This window comes from Meriones unguiculatus, assembly GCF_030254825.1.
Source record: "Meriones unguiculatus strain TT.TT164.6M chromosome Y unlocalized genomic scaffold, Bangor_MerUng_6.1 ChrY_unordered_Scaffold_23, whole genome shotgun sequence".
NCBI lineage: Eukaryota > Metazoa > Chordata > Mammalia > Rodentia > Muridae > Meriones > Meriones unguiculatus.
This window is the reverse complement of record NW_026843709.1, coordinates 16,776,149-16,796,209: the sequence shown is the minus strand read 5'-3', so window position 1 is coordinate 16,796,209 and position 20,061 is coordinate 16,776,149.

Below are 20,061 nucleotides of genomic sequence, written 5' to 3'. Positions count from 1 at the left end.
CATATTGCAACCAGATCCATGACTATCACAGCCAAAATGAAGCCAAAAGGGATTAAAACACCCTCTGCCTTGCACTTTTTTTTTTTTTTTGATTAATTTTTAGGCCAAACTCTGTCTAAAAGTTTTTTTGTTCTATTCTTTTTTTCTCTCCAGTTCCTTTCTTTCCTGCCATGGTGTGGAACTGAGCCAGTTGAGCCAGCCACAGTATAAAAGTAGCCATGCTTGTTTACTGAAAGACTCCCAGGAGCCTATCTAGACGGGGAGACCCCGCTTCCCAAGGAACAGCGAGACCAGCCTTCGGATGCAAGCCGCAAGAGGTTTATTTTGATACATGGGTACCCGGGGCGACCAAGCCTATCGGAGGACTTGCGTGCCTCTCGGTTGGGGTGACGGGTTTTTATAGGGCTCGGGAGCAGGAGGCGCGGTTACAGAAGCGAGAAGCATAGTTACAGGGGTCTGATTGGGTGGTTTGAACAAAGCCGTAGTTAAGTCATGTACCCAGAACAGGGAAGGCGGGAAGGCAGATTGTGAGCAGGGTCAGCATTATGCTAGGACTTTATTCTTTCATTCCCCCATTTTTCTTCTAGCTTAGAATGGAATCATTCATTCTGCGGGTCTAGGGAGAGTCAATCTCCGTCTCCAGCTGCTTGAGTTGATGATACTGCTGGGTTAGCACTAACGTCTGTATGAAGGAGAGCCGGTCCTTCATAAACTGAACTAACCTATTTAGAATGCAAGGCCCGAAAAGTAGAATTAAAAGAATTATAATTAAGGGGCCCATGAGAGAGGAAACAAGAGTGGTGAACCAGGGGGCCTTATTGAACCAGCTTTCATACCAACTTTGTCTTTCATTGAAGAGCTTTTCTCTCTGATTAAGTCTCTCTCTAAGTTTGGCCATATTGTCTCTGACTAGTCCGGTGTGATTGGCCTAGAAACAGCACTCTTCTTTTAGAGCCGCACATAGTCCTCCCTCTTACAAAAAGAGGATATCTAGCCCTCTACGGTTCTGTAGAACTACCTCAGACAGTGAGGTCAAGGATTTCTCCAAGGCACTTACTGATTCTTCTAACGCCTGTAGATCGGCATGCATAGCTTGTTGAAGTTGTAGGAACTGATGGGTCGCTGATAGGGCGGTGGCCCCAGTCCCAATCCCTGCGGCTATGCCCCCAACCGTTAGTCCCCCCAGCATTATTGCCAGGGAGCCCCTTTTGACTTAGCATTTCAGCCTGCTAGGGGGGATTTGGGCGTAGATCCGTCTTCTGGAGCTTCTTCGAGCTGACCGTTGGACCGTAGGCATCAGGGGCTAGGGGCTAGGAAGGCTGAAATGCCAGTCAAAGCCTGGGCAATGGGGAAGTCCCAAGCATCTGGTTCGTTGATCCACCCGAAGAGGCAGGGAGCAATCATGTCAGTTTCCAGGAAGTCCAGATCTCAGCTTGCAGTCCACAGCTGATCCCGACAGAGTTAAACAGGTGAAGATCTGCTGAGACAAATTCAGACTGGAGACAGGAGTTAAAATTTGTCTATTAAATGGGAAAGATCAGGGAAAATCTCATCTGCGATCCTTTTGAGCTATGCCAGATCAAGGTCACATCCCTGAAACTCATATGAAATTTTAGTACACAAAAGGAAATATACATAATTTTAAATACTCAGAAAAGTAACATATCAGCAAATCAAACATTTTGAGAGGAACAGGTAAAACTGCATCCCACTGAATGAGTATCAGTTAGCTGTTTGTTTTATAACCTTTATACACAACCTAAGTGTGTCCACAGTAACATTTTTTTTCTTCTGTGGGCATAGCTGTTTGTAATTAGTCACGAATGAAGCTTGGCTATTTTTATACACTCAGCATATACTTTTAGTTTTCACTTTTACTTTTATGTTTACACTGGAAAGTTAGGCAGAAATACATTACTGGCTTTTAGTGTTAAACCCTGGATGCTTGGACTTTCCTTAACAAAGCAACTAGAAGGAATAGGTTTAGGATATTTCTGTGTCAAAATCTACCCCAGAAATGGCAGATATTAAGAACACCATACTAAAAGCTATGACTTTTGGGTCAGATACACACATTAAACAGATGTTTTTAAAATAACGAGAAGCACCTTTAGTCTATCTTCAGAAGCCAACAAAGGAAATTAAAATCTTAACCTGGTGACTGCATAATAAGTAGTTATTGCTCCATCAACTTATCAGAACTCTATTGATCAATGCCAACACTCTGAACTTTTAAAATTTTATAACATAAGCACAATAGTAGCAAAGAGGGGGGAGAAATTTAAAATATTTCCCATTTTTAATCTGCTTTAATTATTTTTTATCTCTTTATAATTTATAATTATATACCTAAAAAAAAACTACTTAGACTCTCCAATCTTTTGTATTTATCAACCCTGAAACATTTTTTAAACTAAATAATAACACTCTAGATTTTTACAACCTAAACTCCTGTATTCTCAGACCCTATATAAGCTCCACTTATTTATCTTAAGACATGAGTCCTGTGAGCAAGGCAAACCTGTCTTTTTTTCTGAATAAGGTATCTAGTACTCTGTGGTTCTAGCTAATGAGCTGATCAATGAGCTAACAGTCGATCTAATTGTCTTTTCTCTAGCTGCAAAGCTACCGTAAGCTTAGCATAGCCATCAAGGTGTTCAGAGACCTGAGAAGGATAAATTATAAGCTAAATAAATACCAATCCATGTGCCAATCAAAATGACAGGGATGACTAGTTAGCCCATTACCTAGGCAGTGTCCCTGGCTCCTGTGTTTTAGCATCCTGAACAGACGCAGTTTTGCCAGGCACATAAGATGAGAGACTGTTTCTGTGGAGAAAGAAACGAGAGAATGGCCTCACCTTGCCCTTAGCAATGTGAAACATTGACTCCAGGTGTCCACAGTTTTGGCTGGGCCCTAACAGTGGGCCAGTTGAGGCAGTATTGCCCAGTGGTTAGCATACCACAATCCAGAGTAGCATTCATCTGTCGTTGTGCCCAAATCTTCTCGGAGACCTTGGGGGACCTACTGCCAGGATTGCGGGACTTCCTGTCACAATAAGCTTACACATGTTAAAATGCCTAATTCAGATTTCTGACAAGCTTGAGGGCCAGCATATCTGAGTTACTCTGTTTTTATCATCTGCTCTAAACTCTGTCCTATAAAACAGAATGCTATGATCTCTGATTCTAGCATATTTTCGAGATGCATATCCTAGAAGTATATATTTTAAGACAAATAGATAAGAGACTAGGTAAGGCTCAACTGCAGTATTTAGCATAACTTTAAATCTGTTCTTTCTGAACTAAAATCAAAGCAAACCTTTTAATCGGATACAGTTTATAGAGAGGCTAGCTAATCTTGCTGCTCCTACCACTTGCATTAAAATTGAACATTAAAAAGCTTTGCATTTAGCACTAATGACTAAACATATCTCCGGACCAGCATGGCGGCTGGCCACGTGTAACCAAACTGAGCTGGAATCCCTAAACAAACATGGCAGCCAAACTACAGCTTCACACGCTCTCTATTGCTGAACCATCATGGCGGCTGGCCACATGTAACTGAACTCAGCTGGAAGTCTTAAACAAATATGGCAGCCAAACTACAGCTTTACGAGCTCTCTATTGCTGAACCATCATGGCGGCTGGCCACGTGTAACTGAACTCAGCTGGAAGTCTTAAACAAATATGGCAGCCAAACTACAGCTTTACGAGCTCTCTATTGCTGAACCATCATGGCGGCTGGCCACGTGTAACTGAACTCAGCTGGAAGTCTTAAATAAATATGGCAGCCAAACTACAGCTTTACGAGCTCTCCATTGCTGAACCATCATGGCAGCTGGCCATGTGCTAGCATTAGCACAGGCTGTGACTGACAATACCAAACATGGCCATTAGGTGCTGATGATACAGCAAACACTTCGGAGCTTCCATAATCCCCCACAACCAAAAGTTCCCAGTAATCGAACAAGCTTTAGAACCAACTGCATAACAGAACAATTTTAAACTGTAATTATTTTAGCCATACCAAACCTATCAGCTAGAATTTTTTCCTTAAAAGAGCATAAAAAAAAACATTTTGTAATGAGGAATCACCAGCCTTTTAAATGAAGTATAACATTTTAAAATACAGTTTTTCTTTAAATCATATTAACTCTCTGGCCTTTTATAACACATCCACTAACCTTCTGCAACATGCTATATACATTCAGATTTCTAGCTTTTCTTTTCTGTCTTAACCAGACATGCTTACTTTTTTGCTCTCTTTCTTGCTTTTCAGACAACATAAAAACTCTCACTAAAATCCTTTCCATTCTGACATGATCCTGCTGAAGCCCAGAGTCTACGTACAATTTGCTTTTTATAGGCAAAGCAAAAGCAAGTTACATTACTATAAAGAGGAGTTCTGAAACTGCCAAATTTTTTTTAAAATAACTTTCCTGCATCTGATAACATAAAGGTAACAACCAAACTCTAAGGAACTTAGAACAAGCTTTAAGGAACTTGGTGAAACTTCCCCTTTTCTTTTGTCTCAAGATAAAGAGGGTGTAAACATGTTTTTTATAAACAAAGCAGCTTATCAAACAAACAGCTCTCCATAAGATACATTTCAAAAACTGCAATTTTCTCAGTCAGTCATCCCCAAATGTCTGATAAACTTTAAACAATTTTTTAAAACCCGTTTTTGCAATATTAAAACAAAGTACCCCTTTTGTAGAAGTCACAAGGCATAAACATAATCTTTAAAATTAAAACCAGATTTTAAAACCAGAATTTACCAGTGCAAGCAATTTAATTTTTAAAACCAATACCAATTTAAAATAAGCTATCCTTTTAACCTAGAAGGAAATGAGAATTATTTGACCAAGGTTGTTTTTTTTTTTTTTTTTTATCCATACCAAGATGGCGGTTACATTATAAAATCACATGGTGAAGTCAAGATGGTGGCGAGACACTGAGACACTTTAGACCACGTGGCAGCCTATACAATATGCGCTTATGGATCTAATAAAGCGCATAGGCACACATTTTAAACAAATTTCGTGAGGCCTTTCAGAACAGAAAACAAAAGGTAGACAGACAACACTCACTACACTTATGACAAAAATCAGGCAGACAGAAGACAACACAAACCGCGCAGTACGAGATCGGCGCCAAAGCGAACACAAAAATTCAGATGGAGACCGTGTCGGAGGTCCGGTTCCTCCATCTCCCAGATGAAGCACGTAGCCTTCTCTCAGGGGCATCACCCCAAAGAGTCCCACTCGGCTTGTGTTTCCAGACAGGAGGGAACCCAAGAAGGGTTACCTTTCAGACGGGGAAGCAAATGATTCCCCTACCAGGCACTCCTGAGACGTCTCCCAGGAGGCACGGAATAGAAGTACGAGCCCATCGGTTCCTTCTAGTTTCCGTCTGATACAGATGACCTGGCCAAGTCCAGACCACAGGGGGACTCGAACCCCCTGGAAACGAACTCACACAAAGACAGACCATTTAACACAACGATACACAAGACTCACAGAACAAAAAGCCGGCAGGTCTTATCTCCCGACGCTGGGTCGATGGTCCCTGGGCGGGGGTCTCAGATCTCGGTGGGACCTCCAAATGAAAGACTCCCAGGAGCCTATCTAGACGGGGAGACCCCGCTTCCCAAGGAACAGCGAGACCAGCCTTCGGATGCAAGCCGCAAGAGGTTTATTTTGATACACGGGTACCCGGGGCGACCAAGCCTATCGGAGGACTTGCGCGCCTCTCGGTTGGGGTGACGGGTTTTTATAGGGCTCGGGAGCAGGAGGCGCGGTTACAGAAGCGAGAAGCATAGTTACAGGGGTCTGATTGGGTGGTTTGAACAAAGCCGTAGTTAAGTCACGTACCCAGAACAGGGAAGGTGGGAAGGCAGATTGTGAGCAGGGTCACGTACCCGGAACCGGGAAGGCGGGAAGGCAGATTGTGAGCAGGGTCAGCATTATGCTAGGACTTTATTCTTTCATTTACACCTCAGTTAAACTGCAGCAGAAGCCAGTTTTGTTATGGAAGTCTCAGGTCTGCCCACAATAGGCTGTCTTTTGCCCCTGGGCTGATTTAAGAACCTCTCTCTTAAATAGAAGTCACTGACCTGGGAGTTTGTAGGTTTTAAGTTTTGACTTTATCACTGGGAGCTTATTCCCCCCACAAATTGTGTTTAAGAATGATTTAAAGGGTGTGGATACTTACATTAGTTGGGTGCTTTTTTTTTGTAAGTGACAATTTTTACTAATCATTATCTTTAAGTAAAGCTGCTGTTAATACTAAACATCTGTATAACCAAATCACCACACAGATACTGTTTTTATTTAGTTAACATAGAACACAATGCAAGGCAATACTTACTCCTTCCTAAACCTCCAAGCCCTCATTGTTGAATAAAATTTAGATTTCCCACATTGTACTTGCTTTTAGTGATATCTTAGGTCTGGTTCATCCTCCAAGATCTCTGCTCCAGCTCCGTCTACAAGCTCTCCTTGCTCTTTCTCCTCCAACTCAACTCATTTCCTGCCCTCTAGCTCCTCCCCTCTTCCCTTTCCTCTGGCTCCTCCCTATGCACAACATTGGGGCTAGTTTTTTTTTTTTTTTTTTTTTTTTTTTTTTGGCCTGTTTACACACAGTTGAGACAGAATGCTTAGAATAAGTATCACAATGCATTATTCAGATTGAAACCAGAGAGTTGGGAGAGAAATCAGCACTTGAATGAAAAAGGGTAAGGTGTGTGTACATTTCAAAAGAACATTATACCAACAGGTGGCCTTGACATGTGACTTTCATATTATCACAGATTCCAATATTATTTATTAAATGCACAGATATGTCCTCATTCAGTGAATTACTTACTTGGAAAATGCTTCCTGACCAAGGCAACTGTTTGAAAAAAAAAGTATTTAATTGGGACCCTGCTTATATTTTTACAGAGACCATCCAAGATGTCTCGTCAACAAGCAGTCTACTTGCTGAGTCCATTAGCAGAACTGACAGCTTTTCATACTGAACCACAAGTGGCAGAGAGAGAGGGAGATAGACAGAGCAAGAGAGAGAAAGAGCTGGAGATGGAGAAGGACAGAAACAAAGATAAAAAAATTGAAAGAGACCAAGAGACAGAGTCTCCATTCTATTTGGTCACTTTCATGACCAAACACACACTTGCCAAGCACACTCTCCTATAATATAACTACAAAAGGAATTATGTGTTTTTAATAATATTTTACTTTAACTTTTATTAACTGAACTTTATTCAGTTTTTATCCCTTGTAAACCCCTTCCCTTTTCCCTCTCAAACCCATCTTAACTCCCCCTGTCCATGCATGACCCTCCTCAAGTCCACAGATAGGGGAGGTCTTCCTCTCTTTCCTTCTGATTCTACTCTATCAGATCTCATCATGAGTGGCTCTACTGTCTTCTTCTGTGGCCAGGTAAGGCTTCTCCCTGATCAGGGTGAGGATTTCAAAGAGCAGGCCAATCAGGCCATGTCAGAGTCAATCCCTCTTCCCATTACAATGAAACTCACATGGACACTGAACTGCCATGGGCTACATCTGTGCAATTTTAGTCAGAGTCCTCCCTCTTGATAAGTTTCCTTAGGTGTACAGATTTTAGTAGGTTTATTGTATACTATATGTCTACATGAGTGGGTATATACCATGTGTGTCTTCTGGGAGAGCTCACTCAGGATGATCCTTTCCTATTCTTACCTTTTACCTGCAAATTACATGACCCCAAAAATTCTACCAGGGAACTCCTGTACCTTCAGCAAATTAATAAAAAAAATCAATATCCCTTCTGTATAAGAAAGACAAAAGTTTTGAGAAAGAAATTTGGGAAAAAAAGAAACAATATTATCTAATAAGGCCATACCTCCAAACCTTAAGGAGACATATCCTCGCTGGAACTAAACATGTAAATAAATACATGAGCTCCAAGTGGATATTGCAACTCAAATTACCTGGAAGTAAAAGAAGTTGGAGGGACTTCTAGGCTAAAACAACATAGTTATACTGAAATTTTGTCATTCAATACAATGTTTAAAGACCAAATTGCTTCCAAGGTCCAAAGCAAAGGACTGACAATCTCCTTTGGGGAAAATGTGGAATAGTTCCATAATGGAGTATTATGGTAAGAAATCAGGTAAGAAAATCAGTATTATGGTAAGTATCAGATAAGAAAATGACATCAAGATATTTTCAGACTAATGGATGGAACTAGGAAATATCATTGCTGGGTGAAGTAACTACAATGCATAAAAACAACTATGGTATGTGTTCACTTATTAGGAAGTCTCCTAATAGTGGGGTATAAAGTTCCAAAAGGGCATCTATTGTGACCAAACTATTGAACTAGGGGGATTGGGTGGCAGTTAAATTAGTTGTTGGGAGAGGCATCCTACGGAAATTGTCAAGCAACCCAGTCTGTTGTAATTGAAATATGTTGCTCTCTGCCCGCAACTGATAGATCAGTGCCATGTTCTTGGGTCCACAGAGATGCTTCCTTCTGCATGAAATGGGATTATATAGAGAGACTCACATTCCGATATTATTGAGAGAGAGACCTTAAAACCTCCATCTCTAAATGGGATTTCCCTATGAAATTCCACATCCTCTCAGAGCTCTGGGAAGCCTGCAGGATAGGAGGCATGAAGAGTGTCATGAGTAGAGGGAATTAAGACACAAGAATAACAGTGCCCTGAGAATCAGTCCACAGAGAAAGATTATGCAACCAGACTTGATGAGACCTGATTTAGGGACAGATAGACGGGGGCAGAAGACCTCCCCAATCAGGAAATTATAGAAAGTCATAGGTTTAGAAGAAGGAGGGTGGGTGCAATGGAAGGAGAAGATAGAGTGGGCAGCAGAGGGAATACAAAGTGAACAAATCGTAATAAATGAATGCATAAGAAAAACTGTGATCAAGGTGATGAAATATAGAGCTCTTCAGGACTGATGGATTCTTCTTTGGGGTGGTAGCAGGGTGAGGTAAGGATGAACTCACGTTTTTTAAGAGATTTTCATGGAGACTAATGATATTCCCATGAGTATATGAACAACACACAATTCAGTTGATGTATTTTTTCTTTTTTTCATTTTATTTGTTCATTTTTTTATTATTAGTTACATTTCATTAACTCTGTATCCCAGCTGTATCCTGATCTCTCATTCTCTCCCAATCTCTCCCACCCTCCCTCCCTCCCTTCTTCCCTCCCTCCCTCCTTTCCTCTCTTCTTCCCTCCCTTCCTCATCTACTCTGTACCCCTTTCCAAGTTCACTTGGGGAAGACCTCCTTTCCTTTCTTCTGACCTGTTTTATCAGGTATCTGTAGGACTGGCTGCAAAGTCCTCCTCTGTGGCCTAGCAAGACTAGGCCCCCTTGGGGTGTGGGGACATCAAAGAACCTGCCATTGAGTTCCTGTCAGATATTGTCCCTGTTCCCTTACTATGGAAACCAATTGGTTACTGAGCTACCATGGGCTACATCCGAACAGAGGTTCTAATTATATAGCCATACATGTTCTTTGGTGGAGTGTCCATCTCAGAAAAGACCCCTGTGCACAGATATATTTGGTCCTTGTGGAGCTCCGATTGTTTCCACATCATACTAACTCCCCCTTCTTTCAGATGAATTCCTGCACTCTGCCAAAGGTTTGGTTATGAGCCTCAGTATCTGCTTTGATACACTGCTAGGTAGAGTCAGAGACCCTTTGTGGTAGGCTCCTGTCCTGTTACTTGTTTTCTCTTATGTCCAATGCACATCCCATTTGTCTTTCTAAGTGAGGATTGATAATCTTATTGTGGGTCCTCTTTCTTGTTTATCTTCTTTAGGTGTATAGATTTCATTATATTTACCATATCTTATAGGTTTATATGAGTAAGCATATACTATGTTTGTCTTTCTGGGATACCTCACTCAGAATTATCATTTTTAGATCCCACCATTTGCCTGCAAATTTCATGATTTCCTCCTTTTTGATTGCTGAGTAGTATTCCATTGTGTAAAAATACCACAATTTCTTTATCCATTCCTCTGATGATGGACATCTGGGTTGTTTCCAGGTTCTGGCTATTATAAATAAAACTGCTACAAACACGGTTGAGCAAATGTCCTTATTGTTTACTTGAGCAAATTTTGGGTATATGCCTAAGAGTGGTATAGCCGGGTCTTGAGGAAGCACTATTCCCAATTGTCTGAGAAAGCTCCAGATAGACTTCCAAAGTGGTTGTACCAGTTTACATTCTCACCAGTAATGGAGGAGGGTTCCACTTTCCCCAAAACCTCTCCAGCATGTGTTGTCCTTTGAGTGCTTTATTTTAGCCATTTTAATTGGTGTAAGGTAAAATATCAGGATAGTTTTGATTTGAATCTCTCTGATGGCTAAGAATGATGAACATCTCTTTGAGTGTTTCTCTGCCATTCTATATTCCTCTACAGAGAATTCTCTGTTTATCTCTGTACCCCATTTTTAATTGGATTCCTTGATTTATTGCTTTTTAACTACTTTAGTTCTTTTTATATGCTTAATATCAGCCTTTTATCAGATATAGGGTTGTGGAAGATCCTTTTCCAGTCTGTAGGTTGTCATTTTGTTCTGAAAACAGAAAGTTTTGCTTTACAGAAGATTTTCAGTTTTATGAGGTCCCATTTATTGTTTGTTGCTCTTAGACCCTGTGCTGTTGAGGTTCTGTTCAGGAAGTTGTCTCCTGTGCTGATGAGTTCTAGTATCTCCCTAATTCTTCTTCTAACCGATTTAGAGTATCTTGTTTTATATTGAGGTCTTTGATACACTTGGACTTTGGTTTTGTCCATGGTGATAAATATCGATCTATTTTATTTTTTCTTCATGGAGACATCCAGATGAACTAGCACCATTTGTTGAAGATGCTGTCTTTTTTCCATTGAATGGTTTTGGCTTTTTTTTTTTTTGTCAAAATCAACTATTCATAGATATGTGGGCTTATTTCTGGGTCTTCTATTCAGTTTAATTGGTCCTCCTTTGTGTTTCTTTGCCAATACTATGTAGTTTTTATTACTATTGTTCTGTAGTACTAATATACCCTGGAAAGCTTTCTATCAACATAGATGGAGAAAACAAAACATTCTAGGCTAAAACTAAATTTATGCAATATCTACACAGCAAACCAGCCCTACAGAAAATACTAGAAGGAAAACTCCAATCCAATGAAAATAACTTCACCCAAGAAAATATAGCATACAGATAATATCCCAATGACAATTAAAGAAAACTAGCAATGGAACACAGTATGACCACCAAGTCCTCAATAAAAGGAACTAACGTTCATTGGTCACTATTATCTATCAACATCAATGGATTCAACTCTCCAATAAAAATACACAGACTAACAAAATTGGTGCGGAATCAGGATCCAATATCTGCTGCACCCAAGAAACACCCCTCTGCCACAAAGACAAACACTACCTCAGAATAAAGGGCTGGAAAAGTGTCTTTCAGGCAAATGGACCTAGAAAACAGGCTGGGGAAGATATCCTAATATTTAATAAAATAGAATTTCAATCAAAATTAATCAAAAAAGATGCGGAGAGGCACATCATTCTCATCAAAGGCAAAATCCACCAAGAGGACATCATAATTCTGAACAGCTATGGCCCAAATACAAGTGCACCTACATCTATAAAGGAAAAATTATTAAAACTCAAATCACAAATCTATCCCAACACTTTAATAGAGGGAGACTTCAACACCCAACTTTCACCAAGGGACAGATCATCTAGACAGAAGCCTGAAAGAAATAAACACACTTACAAAAGTTCTAAATGAAATGGCCCTAATAGATGTCTACAGAACTTTCCACCCAAACTCAAAAGACTATAACTTCTTTTCAGCAATTCATGTAACCTTCCCCAAAATAGACCATATAGTTGGTCACAAAGCAAGCCTCAACAGATACAAGAGGACTGAAGTAACCCCCTGTATTCCATCTGATGAACATTGACTAAGGCTGCACCTCAACAACAATGGAATTAGAAAAAGCCTACGAGCACATGAACAACTTGCTGCTCAATGACAGCTCAGTTAAGGAAGAAAGAAAAAAGAAATTAAAGACTTCCTAGAAATAAATGAAAATGAAGGTACAACATACCCTAATTTATGAGACACAATGAAAGCAGCGTTCAAAGGAAAATTCATAGATATAAGTGCCTTCAAGAAGAAATGTGTTGGTTTGCCTGTGGTATATATGCAAGATTAGAGTCTCACAACGGTGTGATGCAGCCATGATCATTCAGGCCTTTACAGCCATTGAAGCAGGACATTCTCCCCAAGCATGGTTGGATACCATAAAAAGCTAAAATGATACGCTCAGGATGCGAGGCTAAGCACTGCACTCAGGGTCAGCAGCTTTCGACCCAGAGAAGAGCATGTCTGATTACATGCGGGTTGATGCCCCAGGTCCCGCCTCTGAGAAATAGGTATCGGACGGGTCTGATGCTCTTTGGGTGGATGACACCTAAATGAACATCAGTACAAAGTCCCAATTTATTTCTAATATCAGAGATCAGACCTCTACTCTTGCCTGATGCATCTAAAACAAAAAGGGGGAACTGTAGAGAGCTGCGGAATGCTATGCCTTAAAGATGGAGCTGGTTTCCGCCTTCCACCTTCCCGATGGTGAGTGCTCTCTGTCACGAACAATTCCACATTTGGCTAAGGCTGAGGATCTGGCTTGCTTCCATGTATGTGGACCTATCTGCATTGCCCACGTGGCACGCCTGGGTTGGCTACCCAGAGGCTATTTAAGCTGTGGACTGGCTTTCCCCAGGGTCCGAGGTTTGTTCAAGGTTTGTGAATAAACTGCATTGAAAAAAAAAATGTAACTAATAATAAAAAAAAATAAAATTAAAAAAAAATATTTTTTCTTTAAAAAAAAAAAAAAAGAAGAAATGTGTGACATCTCATACAAGCAACTTAATGGCCCAACTGAAAGCCCTAGGGAAAAAAAAAAAGCAGCAAATACACACAAGAGGAACAGACAGCTGGAAATAATCAAACTCAGGGCTGAAGACAATTAATTAGAAACAAATAAAACTATCCAAAGAATCAATGAAACCTAAAGCTGGTTCTTTGAGAAAATTAACAAGATGGAGAAACTATCCAAATCAGCAAAATCAGAAATGAAAAGGGGGACATAACTACAGACACTGAGGAAAGCCAAACAATCATTAGGTTGTACTACAAAAGCCTATATGCCAGAAAACTCAAACATCTAAAAGAAATGGACAATTCTCTAAATAGAATCCATTTACCAAAATTAAGTCAAGATCAGGTAGAAAGATTAAATAGTCCTATATTCCCCAAGGAAATAGAAGCAGTTAAAAACAGTCACCCTTCCAAAAGAGCCCTGGGCCAGATGGATTCAGTGCAGAATTCTACCAGATCTACAAAGAAGTGCTAACTCCAATTCTCTCCAAACTATTCCATGCCACAGACCGGCCCAGTCGGGCTCCAGGTGTCTGAGTGAGAACAAGGCTTCAGACGGGAAGATAGGGTTTCCTCGATGAATTGACAGACAGAGACACCTTGATGATTTTGACTCTACTGAACTTTACTGAAATCAAGCTAATATTTTTATAATGATTTCACAAAAGGCACCTTAAAATTGACATATTTCCCAGAACATTTAGACTTTTACCAAGAATACAAAGTTTACATTTTAACTCAAAATGTAGTCAAACATAAAGCAATGCCCACAAGAAATCTTGGCCTAAAAAACTTTTTGATCAGAGCAAACAAAGAAAAAGAAACCTCAAATGTAGTTTCATTATTGCTAACCAGTGAAGAGGAAAGTCAGTAGCTAAGTCAGATACCTGTCAAAATCTTTCTCTATATCAATATCCAATTATACCTTTATTAACCATCCTCACATATGTCCTGCCTAAGTTTTATAATCTTCCTTAGAAACAAGGCACTGAAGGGAGGGGACACTCCTGCCAGCTGCCCCTCTCATGCTATTATATTTTTAAGAAGGAGACTATTATTTTTTCACAATTCTTAATGCCTATTAATACTAAATCTAATTCATTATTTTTTAAACTTATTTCTTTTACATTTTATTTTTATTAAAGCTTTTAATAATATAATAATAATATTTTTTTTATAACTTAGTTGTGCTGTTTCAGGAGTCACAGAGAAAGATCAAAGAATTCATTAATCCAGCCCCAGAGCTACAACTGAAAAAGTGTAAAAAATGTGCAGGGAACAATCAGTGCAGGGAGCTAACCCAAACTGTTCAACTGTCCAATACCACGAAGGGCCTTTACCAGACTGCCCAGCGCCACTGCCTGCCCACACGACAAGTGAACACGTGCATCCTCTCCAGAGATAGTTAATGGAGCAATCAGTGTCCAAGGGGCAGGGCCCTGACAGTGTCTGAAACTGTGCTCAGCACCAGGATGAGACGGGTCAACAGTTCCTTGCTTCTGACGCCTGCTGTAGAAATCTCAGAAATCTCTTTTCCATGTTGGATGAGTCTGCCAGGGACCTTCCAGGGAGCGAATTTCTGAAGAAAGCGTGTCTCCCACCCTGTAGCATATGCTACTATGGCGACACTGGCATGGGTGTGACAATTCCACAAATTAGAAACAGAAGGAACATTACCAAAATCATTCTATGAACCCACATTCACCTTGATACCTAAACCACACAGACAACCCCCCAAGAAAAAGCAAACAAACCAGAACTTCAGACTTATCTCTCTTATGAACACTGATGCAAATATACTCAAATTCTTGAAAAATCAAGCCAAGAATACATCTAAGATATCATCCAATATGAGCAAGCAGGATTCATCCCAGGCATGCAAGGGTGGTTCATCATATGGAAATCCATCAATGTAATCCACCACATAAACAAACTGAGAAAAACCACATGATCATCTCCTTAGTTGCCAAAAAAGCATTTGACAAAGTCCAACACCCATTCATGTTTAAAGTCTTGGAGAGATCAGGGATACAAGGCACATAGGTAAACATAGTAAAGGCAATATACAGCCAGCCTATAGCCAACATCATACTCAATGGAGAGAAACTTAAATCAATCCAACTGAAATCAGGGACAAGACAAGGCTGCCCACTCTCTCCATATCTCTTCAACATAGTACTTGAAGTCCTAGCTAAAGCAATAAGACAACTAAAGGAGATCAAGGGGATATAAATCAGAAAGGAAGAGGTCAAAGTGTCACCATTCACAGATGATATGATATACATGAGCGACTCAAAAAATTCAACCAGAGAACTCCTTCAGTGGATAAACACCTTCAGCAAAGTGGCAGGATACAAAATCAACTCAAAAAATCAGAAGCCCTCCTGTATACCAAAAACAAAAGGGCCAAGAATGAAATCAGGGAAATAACACCCTTCACAATAGCCACTAAAAATATAAAGTATCTTGGGCTGACTCTAACCGAGCAAGTGAAAGACCTGTTTGAAAAAACAAAACAAACAAACCAACAAACAAACAAATAAAAGAAAAAAAAACAAAAAAATCTTTCTGTCTCTGAATAATTGAAGTATTTTAAAGAAAAAAAAATAGTGAGACACATGGGTAGTTCTTTGTACCTGGGAGCAATGGAAAAGGAGTGTAATGTATAGTAAATGAAATTCCCTCAAAAGGAATAAAAAATATGTTGACAACTTTAGTAATGGCATTAATTTGGAAAAAAGATTCTGCTCAAAATGACAGAGTTTGACTTTGTAAGGTATGCTTTCTAGGAACTCATTATGTAGTAAGAATCTTAGCAATGAACTAGTGGTTACCCAGCTACCTCAGACACTATGAGCTCAGGTTGCTCCTCTGACCAAGCAGTCCTGACATGAACATTACTTTTAGAGGGTTTGTCTGGAGGACCAGAGCAAGTAACACAGCTACTCTTGTATCCTAGGCAAATTACACTGACATGAAGGAACACTTTTATGTTCCTTCAGGAAAACCCCAGGAAAAGTAGGGTTCCTCACTGACCACTGGGTAGGACATAGCTTGCCAGGTCAGCCAAGACAACCCTGGTCATAATCTGTTGGCAAAACAAATGTGGGAAAGCACCACCTGTCAAAGAGTTTATTGTCCTGCAGTTCTCTTTCTACACTCACTGCTCTTTCTCTGTTTCAGCCAAACCAGTCCCAGGAATTGTCTGGTTTCATTTACTTTTCCTGCTCTTAAAGACTCAACAAGCTGAGGATTCCTAGACCCTGCCAGCCTATTATATCAATAAGAATGTGAATGTATATTTAGTGAGGTCACCATAATTGCTCAGTTCTAAATAACAACCTAGGAAATTTTAGATACAAGACCACAGTAGGAGACCATCTTGCCATTCGTACTTTACCCTTAACCCCACACCACTTTGTAGCTTTCCTACTTAGGAAGCTGTCCAATTAAATAAAGTAAGATTAAAGTCTCATTTGCAATCTGACATTGTGACAGAAGTAAACAGGATTTGTAAAGGTGTAGGATCTGGATAAAAGGATGAGATAAAGACTAGTTGGGTTTCACAAGAAAATGTCACATGTGCAAAGGATCAGAGATACTGGACACTGAGGAAAGTTTGTTTACTGATTTCCATGGAAATCTCAACATTTTTCTCAGGTGCTGATTGGCTGAGAGGGAGAACAATGTCATGAAACAGGTGAAAGCCAGTAGGAGTTTTAGGGACCAGTTATTAAAAGGGCCAAGTAGAAAGCCTGCTTGAGAGAAAGGCTGAGCAGTCATACATGCCTCAAATTGGGCAGCTGAAAGCACACAACCAGATGTCGGTTCCTGTGTCTAAGACTCTTAGTTAAGGAAAATGGTCGCATAATTCTTTTAAGTCTTCATTAATAATTTCAGATGGCCTTGACATGTGACTTTCATATTTTCACAGATTTCATTATTATTCATTAAATGCACACATATGTCCTCACTCAGTGAATTACTTCCTGTGAAAATGCTCCTTGACAAAGGCAAATATTTAAATAAAATGCGTTAAATTGGGACCTTGCTTATAATTTTACAGAGAAGATCCAGGTTGTCATGTCAGCCATCAGACATCTTATTGTTGTCCTTCAGCAGAACTGAGAGCTTTTTCATACTAAACCAAAAGCAGCAGGCAGAGAGAAGGACACTGAGAAAGACAGAGAGAGTAAGTGCTAGAGAGTCATATTCAGAAATAGAGAGATCTAGACCGACAGAAACAAAGATTTAAAGTGATAAAGACCAAGAGACAGATACTCGACTTTGTCAAGTCACTTTCATTGACATAACAGACTCAAAGCACACCCTCCTACAGTATAACTCAAATAGGAATTATATTATCTAACCATACCTCCTAACCATTCCCAGACATTCTTTACCAGAGATGCCACATATAAATAGATGAGCTTCAAAATGGCACTGTAATTCAAATCATCAGGAAGTGGAAAAAGATGGAGGTACTCTTAGGCTAAAAGAATATAGTTATCCTGAGAGTTTTTCATTCAATACAATGATTAAAGTTGTAGCAACAGCCAAGGAATAATTAACAGGAATGACAATCTCCATTAAAGAAAGTGTGGAATATTTCCATAACGGACTACTTTTCAGATAAGAAAATGCCATCATGATATTTTTAGGCAAATGGATGGAACCAGGAAAAATCTGCCTGGGTGTAGTAACTAAAATGCAGAGAGACATTTATGGTGTATATTCACTTATTAGGTGGTCTCCTAATACTGGGTGTTAAAGTACCAATAGGCAATCATTGTAAAGAAACCAGTGTTCCACTAAGGGGAATGGGTGACAGTTAATTGGGGTTTTTCGGCCAGGGCTCCTAAGTACATTCAACCGACCCAGGGTATTTTTTTTAACCTATGTTGCTCTCTGCCCTCAACTTGATAGATCAGTGCCATGATCTTATACCCACATAGAACCTCCCTTCAGCATCAACTGGGATTGCATACAGATACCCATAGTCCGATATTATGCAGACAGAGACCTTAAAACACCCAGCTCTGATTTGAATTTCCCTATGAATTTCTTCCTTCCCTGCGAGCTCTGGAGAACCTGCAGTAGAGGAGGCAGGAAGAGTGTCATAAATAGAGGCAATTCAGGACACAAGGAGAACAATGCCCTGAGAATCAGGCCACAGAGGAAGATGATACAGGGAGCGTTGATGAGACCTGATAAGCTAGGCTCAGATAGAAGGTTGAAGAGGGCCTCCCCTATAAGGGAATTAGAGAATGGGAATAGTGGTAGATTAAGGAGAGTGGGTTGGACTGGAATGGTAAGAGAGAGTAGGCAGCAGCAGAATGGATACAAAATGAACAAATCTTAGTTAATAAACACATAAGAAAAACTGTGATTAAGCTGATGAAGTATAGAGCTCTTCAGGACTGATACCTTCTTCTTGGGTGTGGTTTCAGATTGCAGCAAGGATGAACTCAGTTTTCTTTAAGGGACTTGCCAATGAGACTCTGATTATGTTCCAATGAATATAAGAAAAATGCATACTTCAACTGATGCATTTTAAAGAATACAGAATTTAGTGTGACACATGGGTAGGAATTTGAATCTGGGAGCAATGGAAAAGGTGTGTAATGTATGTTATATGATATTTCCACATAGTCCATAAAACTAATATGTCAGCAACTTTTACAATTGCTTTTACCATGGAGAAAAGATTCTGCTAAAGGACGGCAGAGTTTGACTTTGGAAGGCATGCTTCCAGGAACTTACTATGTAGCAGAGAATACTAGCCATGGACTGGTGGTCACACAGCTACCTCAGACACCAAGAGGTAAGGTGGCACTCTCAAAAAGCAGTCCTGGCACTAAAACTAAACTTAGAGGTTTTGTCTAAAGAACTACAGCAGGAAACACAGCAGTTCTTGTGATCTAGGCATATAACAGCTACTCATTTCTCTATCCTGAAGGCCAAGTTCTAACTGTAAGCCCCAGGACGAGGAGGATTACTCACTGACCACTGAGTAGGACACAGGTGCTGAACTGGACAGGGCAGTCAAGGAAACTCTCTCATACAGGATTGCCAAACATAGTGTTGTACAGCCTCAGCTGTCAAAATATTTATTGCCCCTCAGTTCTTCTCTTACACTCACATACCTTTCTGTTTCAGCCAAAAGAATCCCAGAAATTGTGTTTCCCTCCTCGTAAAGACTCAATATCCCAGGAAATCCTAGGCCATGCCAGCTTATATTATCAATAAGAAAGTGAAGGTGCATTTATTGAGTACAGGAGTAACTGCTCAGTTCAAAGTCACAACCTAGGAAATTTCAGATCCAAGACTACAGTAGGAGACTACCTTGTCATTCAGTACATTCCCTTTAATCTTACATCACATTGAAGCTATCCTACTTAGGAAGATGTTCAGTTAAATAAACATTAAAGTTTCATTTCCTACCTGAGTTTGTCACAGAGGTAAACAGTAGTAAAGGTGTGTGTCCTGGATAAAGGGATGAGAGAAAGGCTTTTTGGGTTTCACAAGAAAAAAGTCACATGTTCACAGGATCAGAGATACTGGAAACTGAGGAAAGTTTGTTTACTCATCTCCATGGAAACCTCAAGATTCTCTCAGGTGCTGATTAGCTGAGAGGTTAAATTTAGAGCCAGTAAGTGTTTCAGTAGCCAGTTATTAAAAGGATCAAGTGACAGCCTGCTTGAGAGAAAAGCTGACCAGCCCTTTATGCCTTAATCTGGGCAGCTGAAAGCACACAACCCAGAAATGAGAGTTCAAGTGTCCAAGACTCTTAGTTCAGAAAAGTGTCACATATTTCTTTTAAATCATCATTAATAAAATCACATGTCCTTTACATGTGACTGTTACTTCATCACAGATTCCACTATTATTAGTTAAATCCACCGATATGTCCTCAGTCCGTGAATTACTTACTGGAAAAAATGTTCCCTGACCAAGGCAACTCTTTGAACAAAAAGCACTTAATTTGGGCCTTGCTTATATTTTTACAGAGACCAGCCTGGATGTCACATCTGCAAGCAGTCTTCTTCTTGTAGTCCTTCAGCAGAACTGAGAACTTTTCCTACTG